This window comes from Pyrus communis, chromosome 15 (assembly GCF_041283825.1).
Source record: "Pyrus communis isolate YQ-2024b chromosome 15, ASM4128382v1, whole genome shotgun sequence".
NCBI lineage: Eukaryota > Viridiplantae > Streptophyta > Magnoliopsida > Rosales > Rosaceae > Pyrus > Pyrus communis.
In genome coordinates this window covers 30,192,650-30,212,952 of record NC_142579.1, presented here as the reverse complement: position 1 = coordinate 30,212,952, position 20,303 = coordinate 30,192,650, and the positions used below count along the sequence as shown (strand labels likewise).

Below are 20,303 nucleotides of genomic sequence, written 5' to 3'. Positions count from 1 at the left end.
TGTTTCTTGACATATTTGGATAGAACTCGACCTCACGAACGTGTAGGCACAAACCGTTCGTGAAATGAAGTTATAACGAATGAGTTATTAATGAGTGAAGTGGAGGGCAAAATAGATAATTTAACATTTAATTGGAAAGCTCCAGAAAATCTGGAATAATGGGATGAGCCATGTGTGTGGCTAAGATTGACGGAGCAGATGAAGGAAGCAAGGAGATAAAGGAGGGAAAAGAGGGAGGGAGATAACCAATTGAGGGAGAGAACAAGGAGGGGAAATGAGAGAAAGGGGAAATGGGGGATTCTTGACCCGCGCCCTTTTGACCCGACCCGATCAGCTCCTTACTCTTCCGAAGGCTTTCCGCCTATTTTTCCGGCGAATTACATCAAACCATCACTTGGAAAACCCTCCATGATCTTCCCTCTTCCTATTACACCCCAAAAATCAAGGGATTTGGCCTTGAAATTAGGAGAACTTGCACGGTGGGGTGCGACGGCTTTGTGTTCGAATCACCTAAATTTGAAGCTAACGACATGCATCTCCACCACCATTAGACTTTCATTAAGGCCTGGAACAAAGCCCAAACAACTATAGGGATGGTGCAACACCAAAAGTGATGGATCGAAGCCACTCATTCTTAGGGTTCCGACGGGTTTGAGATGAATTGGAGCTTTTCCCAGCTAAATTAGACTTGGCCACAGGTATAAAACTTTCTCTATTCATTGAGATCTTCATTCTTGTAAATTTTGGTAATTTTTGGAAATAGTTGGATTTTCCGGTGAGTCAGGGTGGCCGACCGCCACCTGCGGCGACGTGTGGGCCGGGCTATCCCCTGACCTTCCTAGCCTAAATTTGATACCCCTAATTCCATATGTGAAGTCTGATTGATGAAATTTCATCGTTTGAACATAGTTATGATAGAGACCTTCACTTGATCCTTATATGAATTGACGATCCAACCGTTGGATTGTCACCAAACTTTAATACGTTATAATACATAATATTTGAGGACAACATGAACTAACGAATCTAGAATCTGACACACGGATCTTCCCGAGCTGAATTTGTAAGCTCGTAAAATAAAACGTTGGCCGCTACTTAATTCTAGCAATTGGCGGAGATCCGACCGTTTGATCGCAATGAAATTTTAGTATGATGTTCTAGAAGCATAATGTTGATCTTTGGAAGTTACGGATCAGAAATCCGAGGTGCGGATCTTCTGGATTGAGTTACGTAGGATTGTGGACCCTACCATCGACTTTTGATTGACGGTTGACTTTTGATCAATGGGTTTCAAATCATTCTAGAATGTCCTTGGGGATGTATTTCATGTAAGTTACGTGTTCTATCGATAAGAATTCTAAGACGTTATTTGATAATTGTTCTAGGCAACGATGGTTCGTGCTGTCTCGATATTCGTGCTAAGGAATTGTAGTGCATATTTCAGGTGAGTGGGTCTTATCCATTTTATAGTATATATATGATTGATAGTTCCACAAATGCTTTTAAGTTAATTTATGCATTTTATGCCATGTCATATATATATATATATATATATATTTTTTTTTTTTTTTTATTTTTTTTTTTTTTTTTTAAATACTATGATATGGTTGAGTTTTAGATTGCATCATGGCATATCCATATGCATATTACCTGCATATAATTGTTGTGAATGCTTGGAAGTGCTAAGGTGAACGCGGGACGCGCAGGTAAGTTCAGGTGAGTTTATTGTGTTATTTGAAATGATTGAGTTGTGGCATGACTATATTTATGATTTATGCAACTCCGACACTGTCGTACAAGTTGCAATAATAGGCAACTCCGATATAGTATCGTATAGGTTGCAATAATTGGCAACTCCAACACTGGCGTACATGTTAGGCAACTCTGACACTGTCGTATAGGTTGCAATAATGGGCAACTCCAACACTGGCGTACAGGTTGCATTAGACAACTCTTACTCGTGTGTTATCATAGATTGATTTATGAGTCGTACAAGTTGCCTTAGGCAACTCCGACTCATGTGACAACATAGATTGATGAGCACCTAATTTTATTATGTTGCTGCTAATATGTAGTGATTTGGAATATTTCTAGATTTACTGTTGATTTGCATTTGATTTCATACTTATACGTAGTATGATTTTCTGGAAATTATACAGGTTTTACAGCGAGGGGTTACAACGTTTTCAAAAGGTTTTTTTTATTAAAACTTTATTTTCAGACCCACTCATCCTTATTTTTTGCCCCTCCAGGTTTTAATAGCTGAGCTTTCTTATCGACAAGGATTCATGGCAAATCTTGGTATTGGAGATTACCTTCGATGGTATGATTCTCAATTTAGTCCACTGTACTTTACTTATACTCTGACGTCACTTGTGAAATGGGTTCATTCCCGCTCACAGTTCACTCTTGTATTTAGGCACTTTTAAGTTTAAATTCATTCACATTTTCCACATCACTACACTTTATGGCTTCGTCACCTTCCAGCACAACTCGATTCAGAGTCCTAGTGGACAATCCAGGTCGGGATGTGTCAATTATTATTCTATATAATTTAAATTTAAAAAAAAAAAAGTTTTAGTCATAATTTATTTTTATTGTGAGAGTTCCTTATTATCATTACTAGGATAAATTTTACTTAACATGTTGTCCAAAATTAAACTAGTATAATATTTGTATAGGCAAGAACTAAGAAGACATACATACTAGTATAATATTTGTATAGGCAAGAACTAAGAAGACATACATACAACTATGAAAAATGTGAAAGAATATATATACACTTGTGATTCATCATTATTCCTACACGAGTAGATAATGATTACACTTACATTATCGTTTAGATTTTTAAAATCCTCCAAACCCTCATGAATAATATTTTTTATTTCAGGGCAAAATTAATAATAATTATTGTAGAAGTGTACAAAATGTAAAAAAAAATAAAAATAAAAATAAAAATGCAATCACTCATAGTAACAAGCTTTACAACTTTCATGAATGGATCAACTTCGAAATCCAACACAATAATCCATAAACCTTAAATTTATATTTAACCATCATTTACACTTTATTCTTCTTACTGAATTTCATTTTTTAAATTTTCTTTTTTGAAAACATGATCGTCTAGCGGATGTAAGAAGATGAACGGTTCAGATCTTTGATATCACGTTTTGATATTTACGGTTAACTGAAATATGAGTCGATGTCATATAGTTTGTAGAATCTTTATAAACATCAAGCAATATTTTCATTAACCGTAAAACTCTGAATATAATATCAACGATCTAAACCGTTCATCTTCCTACATCCTCTAATAGATGTTTTCAAAAAAGAAAATCCGAAAAAAAAACTGTTGATGAGAACAATGAAGCGTAAATGTAAACAACAATCAACAGTTAAATTTTGATCTATAATTTATATGATTATAGTGGTGAATTTCGAAGTTAAACTCTTCATGAAACTTGTAAAGCTTGTTATTACGAGCGTTTATATATTTTTTACACTTCTACATTAATTAAAAAAACTATTAAAGGCTTTACTTAATTAATTAAGCTATTAATTAATCTATAGTCATTTTGTTTTAGAAGCAATGGATGCTAGAGATTGAGATTCAGTAAACCTTAGTGATGAGGAGTCCGTGGAGATTATAAAGGGAGCAGAACGAGATCTTGGAAGCGAAAGTATAGACAATACAAATACGATTCTTGCAAAGAAAAAAGCTAGAGCAATCAATTTAGGTAAGCGAAAATATACTTTAAAAAATGCATTTTTATGTTTGGGATGTGACAATATGGTAAGTATATACTCATTTAGTATTATATTTTTCATTTGATTATTTATTGGTTTAAAATATATTTTCCTTAACAGTTAACGGGTCGGGTCATATTACCTGTTAATATTATCGGGCTGATTTCAGGTCTGGTCATTTTACCCGTTTATTCTAACGGGTGTTACATGACACAACCCGTTAAGATATCGAGTATGACACGAAAACGACACAAACACGGAAAACACGACACGAATGCTAGGTTTTTGCACCTCATAGATCATTCTTGCAAAATATTAGCCAAATGCATCTAATTAAGTTCAAAGAAATTAAAGAATACTTTGTTATATAAAAAACAATGAAATTTTATCTTGATAATTAAATAGGCAAATGGTTTCAGATTGAATTGAATTTTTGCAAGGATGATCTATGAATTGAGACTTACAAAATAGACGCGAAACGTTAAAGTTCGATATAAAGTAGACCCCACACCTTCTTTTTTTTTTTTTTTTTTTTCATAAATGCCCTGATATATATACCTATATATCTTCAAGATTTATTAATAAACATAAATGCAAATGTGTTCGTGGAAAAAGACAATACGTTAGTCAATCGCCCCCAACTCAACAAGACAGTGAGTGAAAGCTGCAGAGAGAGAAACAGAGAGAGAGTTGCATGCAAAATGCAAATGCATTCGTGGAAAAAGACAATACGCTAGTCAATCGCGCCCAACTCAACAAGACAGTGAGTGAAAGCTGCACAGAGAGTGAGAGAGAGAGAGAGTTGCATGCACAACACAGAGGTAACATGCATTTATTTTTTGGAAGTTAAAGTAAATTAATATATATAGCAATAACAATGCATGCACTTTCCGTCATTGATCATTGAAGGCGTCTCTGTCTCCTTCCTTCCGTCTGTATACGTTGTGGAAACCCAGCGAGGCGCTCATGTGCTACGTCTCCCGGCCCCCATCCATCAGGACCATCACGCACGAATAATTTTCCTTTCAACCTCACAAACCTCACAAACCCTTTGACCTAGCTTGTAACTATATGCTTATATATTCATACATATACATATACATATACATATATATATATTGTTGGGATTTTATGTTTATTTAAATTTATTAGAGTTAGTTTTTTTTTTTTTTTTTTATTAACTTTGGTTTCCTATTTTTATGGAGAAAATCTCTTCTTAAACTGCAAGGTTTTATTTTGATTTGGGAGACCTATTCTATAACATCCCACATCGACCAACGGAGAGAGGGTGATGTGCCTTATATGTACATGCCTACCTCCACATAGCACGAGGCCTTTTGGAAATTCATTGGCTTCGGATTCCATCGGAACTCCGAAGTTAAGCGAGTTTGGGCGAGAGCAATCTCAGGATAGGTGACCCACTAGGAAGTTGCTCGTGAGTTCCCAGAAACAAAACCGTGAGGGAATGGTAAGCCTAAAGTGGACAATATCGTGTTACGACGGAGCCGATCTGGGATGTGACATATTATTTCTCAACAAAGTGGCTTTACTCCCTTGTTTTGTGAGCGTGATCTACTTAACTACTTCAACGTTAAAGTCTTGCAACTATGTATAAATACTAGGGTTTTCTGCTACGTAAAACACACTAAGAAAAACTAGAAGAACTTTGAGTATAAGAGTGGTGAAAGCTTTGGATCTTCCTTAGTGAAAATGACACGTCCGACCCTGATATTCCCCGAATACCAAGGTAGGCACGTGTTGGCTAATAACCGAAGGTGACGAAGCCATATTAAGATGCATGAGAAATAATAAATACAATGATTATGCAATTAAGGAATGTGTTTCGAGTATACAACTAATCTAGAACACTAAAAATAAATAATATAAAATTGAACGGACAAATGATGGGTGATACACCGAGAGGACTCGAAGATGTTGATGCAGAAGTGCCTTGACGTCGGGATTATACGTCTCGATTCTAAGTCCTGAGGGGGCGCAAAACAAACATGAGTTGACCAAGTTGATATATATATATATATATATATATATATATATATATATATATATAAAATACTGAAATAGTTATCAACATAGTAACCCCCAAAGTTTTATGAAAATTCAATAGCATAATATGTAATAGATTTTTCCAAAAACCCTAGCATGCCATAAAACCTTCATAAAACACATCTCTTATATAGTGTGCTAACTAGTTGTATCAAGTCGCTCATAAGCACTACATTTCTCTGCCCGAAGCCAGTGCATATATCTCTTGGCCCGAAGCTATCTACATATGTCTCCCTAAGCCATATATCTCCCTCGTCCGTAGGCAAAACAATGACCACTAGATACACACAAAATCATTGAACAGTCTTTCCAAACATAGATACATATATCTCAAAACATCTTCATAGCATATAGTCATTCATCATATATACTATAAAGAATTGTGTAAAAGCATCTTCATAAATAGTATATAGTCATCCATTATATATACTACACAAAACATCATTTCGATAAAATATGGTATTCCAAAATATTTTGAGTAAGTATAAAATCTCATAAAATGTAATCATTAAAATCATGCTTCTATTAAAACATGCATTTTAGAAGGGGTCCATACATAGATACTTCGCTACCGAAGAGCCACGCAAATTAACGAAGACGGAAACACCACAAATAATTGCCCCTAAGCACATAAAGGGTCCAATTAATAAAACTCTATTAAAATGATTGAATTGGGGAAAACGAACGTCAAAAACGGATTTAGGACATCAATTACCGTAAGAAAGGTCCCAGGTAAATTTCAAAAAAGTAATAAAAAGTCAACACAAGAATATTCTAATATTCTAGGAATATTCTAGAAATATTCCGTTTGGTCAACTGGGCTGGGTCAAAGGCCGATCAACGGGTCGGGCCTGGGTGTGGGCTGGGCCTAGACTTTGGGTTCAAGGGTTCTTGGGCTTGGGCTGAATTAAAAAGTGGGTCTGGGTTGTACGGCCTAAGAGCCTGGTTTAGGTTCTTGAGTTAATGAGCTGGGCTGGTTAATTGGGTTGGCTTCCATGGCCTAATTCTTTGGGCTGGACTAGTGTTCCCGGGTCGGGTTTAACCCGATTTTGATGAGGAAGAAAGCCGGAACTTCCCAAGCTTTGTTCAACCCTAAAACTCAACTAAAAATAGTCATGCAATATACCAAAATGAAGCCCAGGGGGAAGAGGAAGAGATCTATACCAATTTCAAGGCGTGTGGTGGCCGAAGTTAGCCGGAAAACGCCCTGTAAGCCACGGGTACTTGCCGGAAACTGTGTTTAGTTCATCCGAGGTGATTTCTCGATGTTTCAACATCCATAATACATACATACGATTAGAAGTGAAATATAGGAACCAAAATGGAAAGCTTTTGAGTGTTTTTCAAGACCTACCCATGTCGAGGGTGATGGAGACCCGCCAGAGCTCCCTCATGCATTTGTATTGGTCATTGGGGTGTCCAGATTCTAGAGTTGTCATGCGCAGATGAGGGAGGGGGACAAAAGAGGTTAGGGAAGTCCCAGAGGGAGTTGGTGTGTGTGTGTGTGTGTGTAGTTGCTCAAGGGAAAGAGAGCTGAAGGATTCGAGAGAGATAGAGAGAGATGGTGTGCACGAGAAAAAGAGAGAATGAGAAGTTGGGCTGGGGGGACAAAATCAAAGGTGGGTACCACTTGGGCACACCAAATAAGACCCAAAAATAATATTTTAAACAAAAAAAACCCACAACCCAAGTGAAATTACCAATTGACCCTTTCGTTCCGTAAATTTCGGGACGGGTTGTCACATCAAATGAAGGCCTATATAGAGGTGTTTTCAAGGCTGTTTTATCCTGGGGACATCGGGGTATTTTTAACTGCTTGCACAATTTGGGCAGAGCTGTGAAACGTCTTAAAGAAAACGACATTGTTCGTGACTCAACCCAAGAAAAGTCTGCAATATTTGTTTTCCTGGTAACCTTGTTCTTTGTTTTGAATTTGTGCAGTACCATAAACATTTTTAAGACGTTACTTATCTGCCATGGACACTAAAATCAATCCCTTTGTCGTTGATTTGAACAAACCTACCAAGTTTGAAGGACTTCGCTTCAAATGTTGGAGGCAAAAGATGTTGTTTTTCCTGACCACCAAGAAAATTGCCTCAAACTGCACCTCTGAGATGCCACAATTACATGAACATCCATCTGTTGAACAATTTAAATTGTTTCAAAACTGGACTGAAAATGACTTTCTGTGCAAAAACTACATATTAAATGGCTTATGTGATGATCTCTATGACTACTATTCTTCTTGTAATTCTGCTAAGGAACTATGGGATGCTCTCCAAAAGAAGTATGATACTGAAGAAGTTGGAGCAAAGAAGTTTGCAGTTGCTCCTTAAGCCAACCTTATTGAGGGTCAACTCATTACAATGATGTCTGAGATCAACCTAGTTGATGGATCCGAGAGGTGGTGGGTAGACACTGGTACTGCACGCCATGTCTACTATGATCGTGGGCTTTTTAAGTCCAACACTGAAACTGAAGACATAAGGGTTTTGTTAGGTGACTCTCACTCAACTAATGTTGCTGGAGTCAGGGATGTTGAGCTCAAGTTCACCTTAGGAAAAACAGTAATATTGCATGAGGTGTTGCACGTTCTAAAGATCAGGAAAAATTTGGTTTCTGGTTACCTTATCAATTAGTGTCACGCCCCAATCCCGACATACGTCCAGAATTGACACGTGACGTCACCAAAAATCCGTATCTATCATATCCCACCTCCGGGATATGGGCAAGCACAACTCAAAAATCGAATCGCATAGTTATTTTTCGTATGTTTTATGGCTGCATCTAACCTTCCCGTTAGACTGCCTACGTACCCTTAACAGGGATCAAGCCATTCGTAGTTCGTCATGCACAATAATTGACATATAACACAGTCCGATTAAGTCGAAAGGTATAACATTTCTCAATCAATCAATAGAACTTGACAAGCATGAAAATACTAGACTCAGGGTTACATAACAAACCCATTTGAAAAACATGATTTCCCCTCCAACTATATATAAATCATTATGTCACAACATGATACCGCAATTCACAACATATATCACTTCAAGAACCAACGAAGCACAATACCATTCTCTAGCCACATTTATCAACAAGTCTAATCATAACAATAACCATGATATCCAACATAACAATCCCACATGACGATTAACCTTTCCACTTCATCCATCACGTAATTCATTACGTTTTCCACATAAAATCGCATTTCATAGTGTGTAACATAGTTAAGAATTAACAAAGTACACATGATTCCCTAGAAATATTAATCAACTAAAATACTTAAGATAACCACACTCATATCCAACGTCATTCCACAATCCCGTCAATTAATAATGCCAACCATCACATCATCAATAACACATACAACATGTCGAAACACGTGGGCTAGAGTGACACAGTTCGACCGAAGACTACATCTTTGAAAAAGGGAAATTTTGGACCACCCAACGAAATCAAGGCATCAAAGGGGATTCCGGACCATCACTCAACGGGATCCAAATCAAGATATGATTCCGGACCATCACTCAACGGAATCCAAGCCGAACTCAATTCCGGACCACACAACAGAACTGAACGGAAGTCCAAGAAACATAACAATGACTCGAAGGAACAAAACATGATTCAAGTTACTCAATTCCCAAAAAATCAACGAAACAATCTCGAGCAACAAATCCATATCACAATGGCTTATCGGTCCATTACTAGACCTCACATCTCTCAAGCAATTCAATATGCATTACAATCATGTGTCATAACCATTTCCAATACCCAAGTTAAATCACATTTCACTTCATCATACCAATCACTATGCTTCCAACATTATATTCCGATCCATAGCTTGTAACATATCAAGGAATTACGAAGCGCAATATTAATATTTAATTACGTTAATCAATCAGTGAGATAACATATCATTTCACGAATTTAATTAAAGAACTCTACATAATTCCCAATTTGGGTTAAGAATAATAACATGGTAATTCTAATTTATTTTCACAATATCTATTGTGGATAATTCCCATCTACTCGAATTTAGGATTCTAAGATCACCTTACGGAATGAACAAGAGTAAGGATTCCGGACCACTCAACGGAATCCAACAACATTGGGTTCCGGACCACACAACGGAACCAAAATATAAAGCGGTTTCTCATAATCTACCCAGACCTGTCATATGTAAAGTCAATGCCAAATATTATGGAATTGGTGCACTGGCAAATCAGGCACCCAGACAAGCTGAGAGGCTCGGGTGAGGGACAATAAAATAAGCATGTGATACAATAATAAAACTAGCCATCAATCATAATTTATAAACCTTGAATATAAATCTTTCATAAGAAATCAATACCCAACTTTTGAAAACTCCGAGGGAGTCACCCAGACATCCAAAGGTTCATTTCAGGCAACCATAACATCTCACACCCATATTCACATACACACAATGAAAGTAGAATTAGGGCGACACTGTTCAACCAAAGCCTACACCTTTGCAACCATCTCAAACTAAACTCAATGAACTAATGTGGATACAATCCTGGACCATCACTCAACGGAATCGCTAAGCAAGAGGGATTCCGGACCATCACTCAACGGAACTCAAACCAAGATACGATTCCTGACCATCCCTTAACGGAATCGCGGAGTGGAGTAGGAAGGATTCCGGACCATCACTCAACGGAATCCAAACCAGGATACGATTCCGGACCATCACTCAACGGAATCACGGAGTACATTGCATAACCACCAATCAATGAAACAACACAGGAATCAAGTTGCTCAAGTTATAAAGGCTCAACGAACAAGAAATGAAATAATGAAACGAGCATTGACACATGTTTCAAAGCAACAAACCCCATGACAATGGGTTAACGGTCCACCACTAGCCCTCACCTTCAACAAATCAAGCCAATCAAACAAAACAAACCATATTTCCAATATGCACGTCAAATCCCACTTCATATAACAATATCATTGGCTAAATATGAAAATTAAAAATTTATAGGAAAAATGATTATAAAACCATTTCATATTCACATATATTAAAGTCACTCACATTTCATCATAACATACCATCTATGTAAATCAAACACCTTTCGAATATGCACGCCAATTCACATACCACGATCATCATCAGTACACAAGCCAAATCATGTTTGATAAACATAGGTCTATGGCTAAACATATATAAATATATATATATATATATATATATATATATAATCACATTTCAATATAATCACATTATAAGACCAAGTTAAATTCACAGATGATACCAATATAAGAAATCAAGGTAATAACCATATCACATATGTTCAAATCACTCTCTAACCAATGTAGGCCCATTAGACTTCACTTAAGTCTCCCATAGTACTAATTTTATTATTTAGAACATTCCAAGACATGTTGACCATAAATCAATTCTCGGTCGACGATGGGGTCCACAACAATCCGCAAATCAAATTTACGATCCATAACTTCGCAAAGTCCACATTATGCTTCGAGGATAACATACTAAAGTTTCATTTTGGTCCAATGGTCGAATTGTCGACAATCACACAAATAAGTGGCGGTCCAAATTGATCACCACACCAAACAATTGAATCTCTGGAAACCAAGCTAGACATAAGTTCACATGGTCACTAGAAGGTATTTGAAACCTAGATAACACTAGTGAATGATCCCACGCACCGCCACACGTGGTGGAAGTCAAGATGGAGGGTTTACAAACCCCAAATTTCAACATTAACTAGATGAGCTCAAATTTACGTGGTAGCTAGAGCTCAACAAGGGAAACACTTTTCACAACTAGGCCGACGACAAATTCTAACCAGAAACCGTCCAATTTCACCGGAGAAAACCGAATTTCTAGGGTTCTAAACACCCACCTCTAAAATGAATACGAAAGCACAAACTAAGCATACCCACTTGAAGATTATGAAGAGTAGATGAAGTTTCATACCCCACTCGAAGAAAATCGTTGCCGGAATCGCCGGAAAAATGATAAAACCGCCGGAAAAGTCGTGGACTTTGCGACCTCGAGCTGCAAAGATGGAAAAGAAATGGGAAAATCTAACATCACAGAGATGTAGGGCTCGTCAAGAGCTTTCCATGGACATCAAGATCATCCAGAACGGAGTTCGGATGAAAAAGATACAAGCGGGTCAAGTTTGGTGGGTTTATGGGTCAAATTTCCCCCTAAAACGGGTTAGTGCAGTTTCTATTCCCCATTTTCTGAAAACCCCTCCTCCTTTTCTGGAGGTTTCCCTCCCATTTATAACATTTTGATAATATTACCAAAATGCCACCAACTTTAAACGACTGTAACTTCTCCGTTCGGACTCGGAAATAAGATCTGTTTATACATACGCGCTCATGGAATCGAACTCTACCTAACCAATTCAAGAGTTGACCGAAAAGGTCGAGAAAATTGGAAATGACTAAAGTAACCCTCACTTCCTTTTTCTCAAATTTGGAGAAATAAAGAACTAGTCCCAATCAAATCTTCGAAATACGTCAAGAATAAAATAAAATCATAATTTTAGGGACGGGATATCACAATTAGGGCTGATTTGTATACTCTCACAAAGAATGGTGTCTTTGTGGGGGAAAGGTATGCTATTGATGGCATGTTTAAGTTAAATGTTGATGTTATGAATAAAATGTTGCTTCTGCTTATATGCTTTGTTCCTTTAGTGTTTGGCACGCTATACACTGTCACGTAAATAAGAAACTTTTGAAACAAATTTGAAAAGTGTGAATACTATAGTCAAGCTAAGGTCACTAGAGCTCCACACAAATCAGTAATTAGAGAAACTGAGTTACTTGAACTAATCCACACTGATATTTGTGAATTTGATGGGGTAATTACTAGAAATGGGAAACGGTATTTCATTACTTTTATAGATGATCACTCTAATTATTGTTATGTTTACCTGATGAAAAATAAGAGTGAAGCTTTTGACATGTTCAAACTATTCTTAGCTGAAATAAAGAATCAGTTCAATAAAAGAATAAAAAGGTTACGTAATGATAGGGGACGAATATGAATTTGGGGCTTTCAATGAACACTGTAAAAACCTAGGTATAATACATGAAACAATTGCACCTTATACTCCATAGATGAATGGTAAGGCCGAAAGAAAAAATAAGACACTTTGTGAATTAACAGTGGATGTGCTTCTTAATTCTGGTAATGCTTCATATTGGTGGGGTGAAATCTTATTAACTGTCTGTTATGTTCTCAATAGGGTTCCTTCTTCAAAAACAAAAACTCCACCATATGAAATTTGGAAGAATAAGAAACGTAATGTGTCCTACGTATGAACATGGGGTTGTTTAGCGTATGTACGCAAACTTGACATTAAGAGATCAAAGTTAGCAAGTAGGGCTTTTGAATGTGTTTTATTGGCCATGCATTCAATAGTAAAGCATATAGGTTATATGACTTGAAAAATCATGTGATTATTGAATCAAATGATGCCGACGTTTTTTTTTTTTTTTTTTTTTTAATAAATAAATTTCCTTTTAAGCCAAGCAATAGTAAGGGTTCAACCTCCACTAATTTTGGGTTGTCTGGAATGATCAACCATGCTCTTAATGATTCAGTTGAAACTAGCGTTGAACCAAGAAAGATTAAGAGACCCAAAGTGGCCAAAGATTTCGGGACTGACTTCCAAGCTTACACGCTGGAAGAATATCCTAAAACACTCCAAGAAGCCTTAACTTCTCTGGATGCAGATTCATGGCAAGAAGCCATAAACGATGAAATGGATTCATTGGAATCCAACGGAACCTGGCACTTGGTCGATCTTCCCCCTGGATGCAAGACCATTGGGTGCAAATGGATACTAAATAAGAAGCTAAAAGCTTATAGAAATGTGGACAAGTTTAAAGCCATGTTAGTAACTAAAGGGTTTAGACAACAAGAGAATGTTGATTTCTTTGATTCATTCTCACCAGTTACTAGAATTACTTCCATACGTGTTTTGTTTATATTAGCTTATTATTTGATTTAGTTGTGCATCAAATGGACCTTACAACTATTTTTTTTTTTTTTTTTTAATGGAGAGTTAGAGGAAAAGATTTATATGGATCAACCTGATGGATTTATAATAACTAGCCAAGAGCATAAGGTTTGTAAATTAGACAAATCATTGTATGACTTAAAACAAGCACCAAAACAATGGCATGCTAAGTTTGATAGTTTACTCATAAATAATGGTTTCAAAATTAATGAAAGTGATAAATGCATGTATGTCAAATCTATGAATAATCTGTGCATTATAATTTGCTTATATGTTGATGACATGCTTATCTTTGGCTGTAACATTCATGTGGTAAATGAATTCAAGTCACTGTTATGTGTTAATTTTGACATGAAGGACTTAGGAGAGGCAAGTGTTATTCTTGGTATTAAGGTTAATAAAACTGAGAAAGGGTTTTCTTTAGATCGATCACATTACATGGAGAAAATTTTGAAAAAAATTAGTTATTTTGATTGTAAGCCTGTATGTACACTATATGATCCTAGTGTGAAATTATTCAAGAACACTGGAGACAGTGGTAGACAAACTGAATATGCAAGCATCATCGGAAGTCTAAGGTATGCAACTGATTGCACTAGGCCAGGCATAGCCTATGTAATGGGGGTCTTGTGCAGGTTCACGAGCAATCCAAGTGTTGAGCACTGGCGTGCTATTGAAAGGGTAATCAGATACCTTAAGAGTAAGTAATAAGTATAGTGAAGGATATAGCGACACTGACTGGAATACTCTTTCAGTCAATCCATATGCTACAGGATTTCATGCCTCCACTCGAGTCTAAGAAACAAACCATTCTTGCTCAGTCAACGATGGAATATGAAATAATAGCACTAGCAATAGCTAATGAAGAAGCAGGATGGTTGAGAGATCTCTTATATGATATTCCTTTGTGGGAAAAACCACTCCTGCAGTGCTTATTCAATGTGATAGCACATCAACGATGGCAAAGGTTGAAAATCGATATTATAATAGGAAGAGATGACAAATTCGTCAAAAGCATAGCACAATGAGAGGGTTTCTTTCCACAAAAAATGTCATAATAGACAATGTAAGGTGTGAAGATAACCTGGCTGGTCCTTTGACGAAAGGATTAGCATGAGAGAAAGTTTGGAAAATCTCCAATGGAATGGGGTTAAAGCCCTTGTTAAGTTGAGTCACTTGCGATGATAACTTAACCTCTGGGCTAGAGATTCCAAGAAATTGGTTCAATAGGTAATAACAAGTCATGGAGTGATATGGATTCATGCCATACTTATTACAGAAGTTATCGTTAGACTCGAGTGGAGGCATGAAATCCTGTAGCATATGTGTGGTGAGTTATAATACTCTTAATGAAAACTATACTCCAGTTGAGTGGGATACCTCACTATAGAAGTATCTTTGATAGTTTCACCTTTGTGATGGTGAAGGTGAGGCCGACTACTATGAAGTTATGGGGCTAACTTCTAGCACTATCACTAAACTGGGATACAAGCACATGGCCAAATCGTGCTGGCTTCGAGCTTCACCTAAGAAAGGTTGTGTGTGCTTTGTTATCAAAGTTTGAGTCCAAAACTAAGTGTTACTCATGTTGATTTGAAGCTTAGGCACTATGTAATGGTTCAAGTTACATAACACCATCATTTATGCACAACTCTATGATGATATACTCAAGGATCAAGCTTTAAATAACGAAGTGGGGGATTGTTGGGATTTTATGTTTATTTAAATTTATTAGAGTTAGTTTTTTTATTAACTTTGGTTTCCTATTTTTAGGGAGAAAATCTTTTCTTAAACTGCAAGGTTTTATTTTGATTTGGGAGACCTATTCTTTCTCAACATAGTGGCTTTACTCCCTTGTTTTGTGGCTGGATTTTGTGAGCATGATCTGCTCAACTACTTCAACGTTAAAGTCTTGCAATTGTGTATAAATACTAGGGTTTTCTGCTACGTAAACCACACTAAGAAAAACTAAGAAAAGCTAGCTAGAAGAACTTTGAGTATAAGAGTGGTGAAAGCTTTGGATCTTCCTTAGTGCAAAGGAAGGTCTATATAGATGCGTTTTCCAGGCTATTTTATCCTGGGGACGTTGTGGTACTTTTGACTGCTTGCACAACTTGAGCAGAGCCGCGAAACGTTTTAAAGAAAGCAACATTGTCCGCAACTCAACCCAAGAGAAGACTGCGATATTTGTTTTCCTGGTAACCTCATTCTTTGTTTTGAATTTGTGCAGTACCATCAAATATATATATATATATATATATATATTCTTTATTTAGTAAGCAACTCATTAATTAATTCACATGCCACTAGACTATCGATCATATCTGCAGTCTTGCAACACTACAAGAAAACTTGACAATATAGCCACTGAATCAGTAGTACTCATAAGAGAATGACCCTTTTAGGTCAGGGTCTTCTTTCTCATCAAAATAGTTAATGAAGTGACTAAACTATTAGTAACTTGGACAAATCTTCTTTTTCAATATCGAGAGTGGTAATTATATACCTAAAGCTAAAGGTATGATGATCATTTTAAAGTAGAGCCATATCCCATGAGTAAATTGAAATGAGTTAAACGGTTGACAACAATTCACACACGCAGACGTTTGTTGCTAACATAGCTCTTTTTTCCTTACGAGGAGCAGTGACCTGAGATAAGACTTTGGAGGAGCAACGTCGTCCATCGGCCGCAGTTTTGGCAGTACAATGAAGTTTTGCTGACGTTTATAGCCCTGACCATCTTTCGTGTCCAATTCAGAAATTACAGTCGCCCAATCAGATCATTCAAACGGCCACAAGGCCCACACACCGGCCAATACCCCCATTTCCTCTCCCCCTCCTCTCTTCTGCCATCCTACTCTCGATATATGACTCCATTTATCCATGTATTAATTTTTCTTTTTTGTTTGCTGCAGAAAATTCAACTGAGAATCCATAGATTTCATAGGATCGAGACTCCAAGCAGTGCAACTGCCAGTGAGAGTGACCTCACGTCTCACTCCTCCTATGACTTTTGATCCAAGAGGATTAATTGACACTCAATCAAAATCAACGCACCAACAAACAGCTCGCAATTTATGTGCCTCAAAAAATGCGGCAAGAGATGTTGTTAGACACTATGCATGACAATTTCCAAGAAGCTTGTGCTTCCAATCAAAGCTCTCATGACCACTATGATATCTAGGTTGACTACTACCTGATTAACTTAATTATGGCTTTATTAAACCTTGGATACTATTGTGTTTCTTCTTGGAGATGAGCTCATTTTCCTTTTATGAATAACGTATCTTGATCGGACAAATTTCATACCGGAACCATTCAATTTTGTAATCTTTATTTAAAGATCACCTTTACAAAAAATCATTTCAATCGGGGATCATTTAATCATTTAAATATATAAAACAAATCGATGACGTAGGTTCCAAGTAATAAACTCATGATGAACCTTTCATTTATTTGATGTGTTCGGATGATTAAACGATGTCCAATTTGAATGATTTTTTTATAGAAGTAATCATCGAACGAATATTATCAAATTGAATGGTTCAGATAGTTGATTTTATTCGGTCAAGACATAGTGTTCACAAACTAGAGTTCCACATAGGGGGATTTGCATCCGAGATAGAGAGATGCAAGTATTATCCTTAAACTTTTAACGAAATATTTGTAGTTTTCTAGTTTTTTTTTTTTTTTTTTTTTTTTCAACAGTAATTTTCTAGTTTCTATTTTAAGTCATTTAACTTTGACAAATATTCAAACTTTTGATACGTTTTCAAAAATTGAAGTTAATAGATGTGGAGTGTGGGGAGGATATATATATACACAAAAGTTCCTTTCTTGGTTGCATTATATTGGCATTGCATATCCTTGGGCGCCCGTGAGAAGAGGGGAGTGTGCTCGAATCACTGGCATTTGAAGAAAAGCACATTATACAAGTACTCATGTACGTAGGTAAATGCCAGAACTCAAACAGTCAGACTGCGAGCAGCAGAGACGGACGCGGTGACGAATATCATCATCCTCCACAACTATCTCCCCCTTTAAAAATTTCACTTATTGGAAATTGAATCCTCTGCTGAGTCTGCCCTGCCTTGCCTTCTGACAATCTGACGTCTCTTTCTTCAAACTACATAAACTACTAAACCCTAAGCAAGTATTACCACACTCTACCCCTAAATAATTAAAAAAAAAATTGTGATTAGTTTTGGAGTTCATGAAACTTAGAGAGTTATAAGCCTTTTACGAAACAGTAAAAAAGCCTAAACTTAAACCCGAAGAGCTCTTAAGAGCATAAAGATAAACAAAGTTCAAAGGCAAATGAGAAAGACGGAAACACCCCTCCTCATCACACCTCTATTTATACTTGTACATCCCTTACATCTACCCCCAAAAAACCAACCCATCATCCATCTATCCATCCCCACTCAATTTGAAGTCATTAGAGTGCTCTCTACGGGAGTATCTCCTTCTCTATCCTCTCTCCTTTTCTCTCTAAAAAACAGAGAATCGTTCAAAAACAGAAACAATCGGTCATCGCATACAAACGAAACAAATACATTTCTTTGTTTTTCCGTAGTTGCAGTTCTCTGTTCTTGTTCATCAAACAATCATGTGTAATCCAAACCCTTCATCCACAGCCACGAAAACAGAGCATCATCACCATCAGCCGCCGCAGCCCCACTTGTTCCTAGACTTCTTATCCTTACCAGAAGCTCCAAAGCCGCCTCCGCTGCCACATTTCACAAGTTCACTTGCTGTTTCGGACATAGTCGCCGAGACCAAGTCTCTGTTTCAGCTGGCCTTCCCAATCCTCCTCACCGCCCTCATTCTCTACTCCCGCTCGGTCGTCTCGATGCTCTTCCTTGGCCACCTCGGCGACCTCGAGCTCGCCGCTGGATCCCTCGCCATCGCATTCGCTAACATCACCGGCTACTCCGTCCTCTCCGGACTAGCCCTGGGCATGGAACCTCTCTGTTCCCAAGCCTTCGGTGCCCAACGTCCGAAGCTCCTCTCCTTGACCCTCCACCGCTCCGTCATCTTCCTCACCCTCGCATCGCTGCCCATTTCGCTTTTCTGGGTCAGCATGTCAGTAATCCTCTTGTACCTCCGCCAGGACCCAGATATCACCGCCGTGGCCCACACCTATCTCATCTTCTCCCTCCCTGACCTCTTCACAAACTCCCTCATTCACCCAATCCGCATATACCTTCGCGCGCAGGGAATCACCCACCCGCTCACGTTAGCATCCCTCGCCGGCGCGCTCTTCCACCTTCCGATGAACCTCCTGTTAGTCACTCGGCTCCAGCTCGGAGTGGCCGGAGTCGCGGCGGCTTCCGCCGCTTCCAATCTATTTGTTTTACTGGCCCTCGTGTCGTACGTGTGGGCCACAGGGATCCACGAGCCAACGTGGACGAAGCCGAGCCGCGAGTGCCTGACAGGTTGGAAGCCACTGCTTCGGCTGGCAGCACCGAGCTGCGTTTCCGTGTGCTTGGAGTGGTGGTGGTATGAGATCATGATCGTCCTGTGCGGGCTCCTCGTGGACCCCAGAGCAACCGTCGCCTCGATGGGCGTGCTTATCCAAACGACGTCGCTGATATACGCGTTCCCGTCCTCCTTGAGCTTCGCGGTCTCGACGCGGGTCGGGAACGAGCTCGGGGCGAACCGACCGCACAAGGCAAAGTTATCCTCTGCGGTGGCGGTCATGATTGCGTTCTTGATGGGCCTATCCGCGACGAGTTTCGCGTCTGGGATGCGGGGGAGCTGGGCTCGGATGTTCACCAGCGACGCGGAGATCGTGCGGCTGACGTCGGCGGCGCTGCCGATCCTAGGCCTGTGCGAGCTTGGCAACTGCCCGCAGACAGTGGGTTGTGGGGTCCTCAGAGGCAGCGCACGTCCGTCCACCGCGGCTAACGTGAACCTCAGCGCATTCTATCTCGTGGGCATGCCCGTGGCCGTGGGACTCGGGTTCTGGGTAGGAATCGGGTTTTGCGGATTATGGATCGGGTTGCTGTCAGCCCAGGTTTGTTGTGCTGGGCTGATGTTGTATGTGGTTGGGACCACAGACTGGGATCTTCAAGCTAAGAGGGCCCAGTCGCTAACGTGCGCCGGGAGTGAAATCACAGCACCTGATTGTAAGGTTGTTGAGGAACAGCAGCCGTTGATTGTTATTACGGTGCCTTCTTCTCGATAATCCAAAAATTCCAGATTAGATGTAATGTTTTCCACCAGTTTTTTTATATAATTATTTCTTTCTTTCTTTCTTTTTTTTTTTCTGTGAATTATATTGTTATTAATTTTTTTGGGCTAGAGATTGGGATTTGCGTAAAATAAAATAATTCTACAATTTTGTTCTCTCTTATTTATCTGTGGATGCCTAGTGGATTTTGCTTTATATTTTGCACGGACTCATTCACAATAAGTGACTTTGGTTTGATTAATAAATTATTCATATAAATAATTTAT

The 20,303-nt window shown here is 38.3% G+C and overlaps 1 pseudogene across 1 annotated transcript; it reads left to right on the top strand.

Moving 5' to 3' along the window:
* The first annotated feature begins 18,221 nt into the window (after window positions 1-18,221).
* Window positions 18,222-20,097, top strand: LOC137714667 (protein DETOXIFICATION 51 pseudogene; annotated as a pseudogene). Its single transcript, XR_015956083.1, has one exon. The product of XR_015956083.1 is annotated as a protein DETOXIFICATION 51 pseudogene (transcript).
* Window positions 20,098-20,303: the final 206 nt, after the last annotated feature.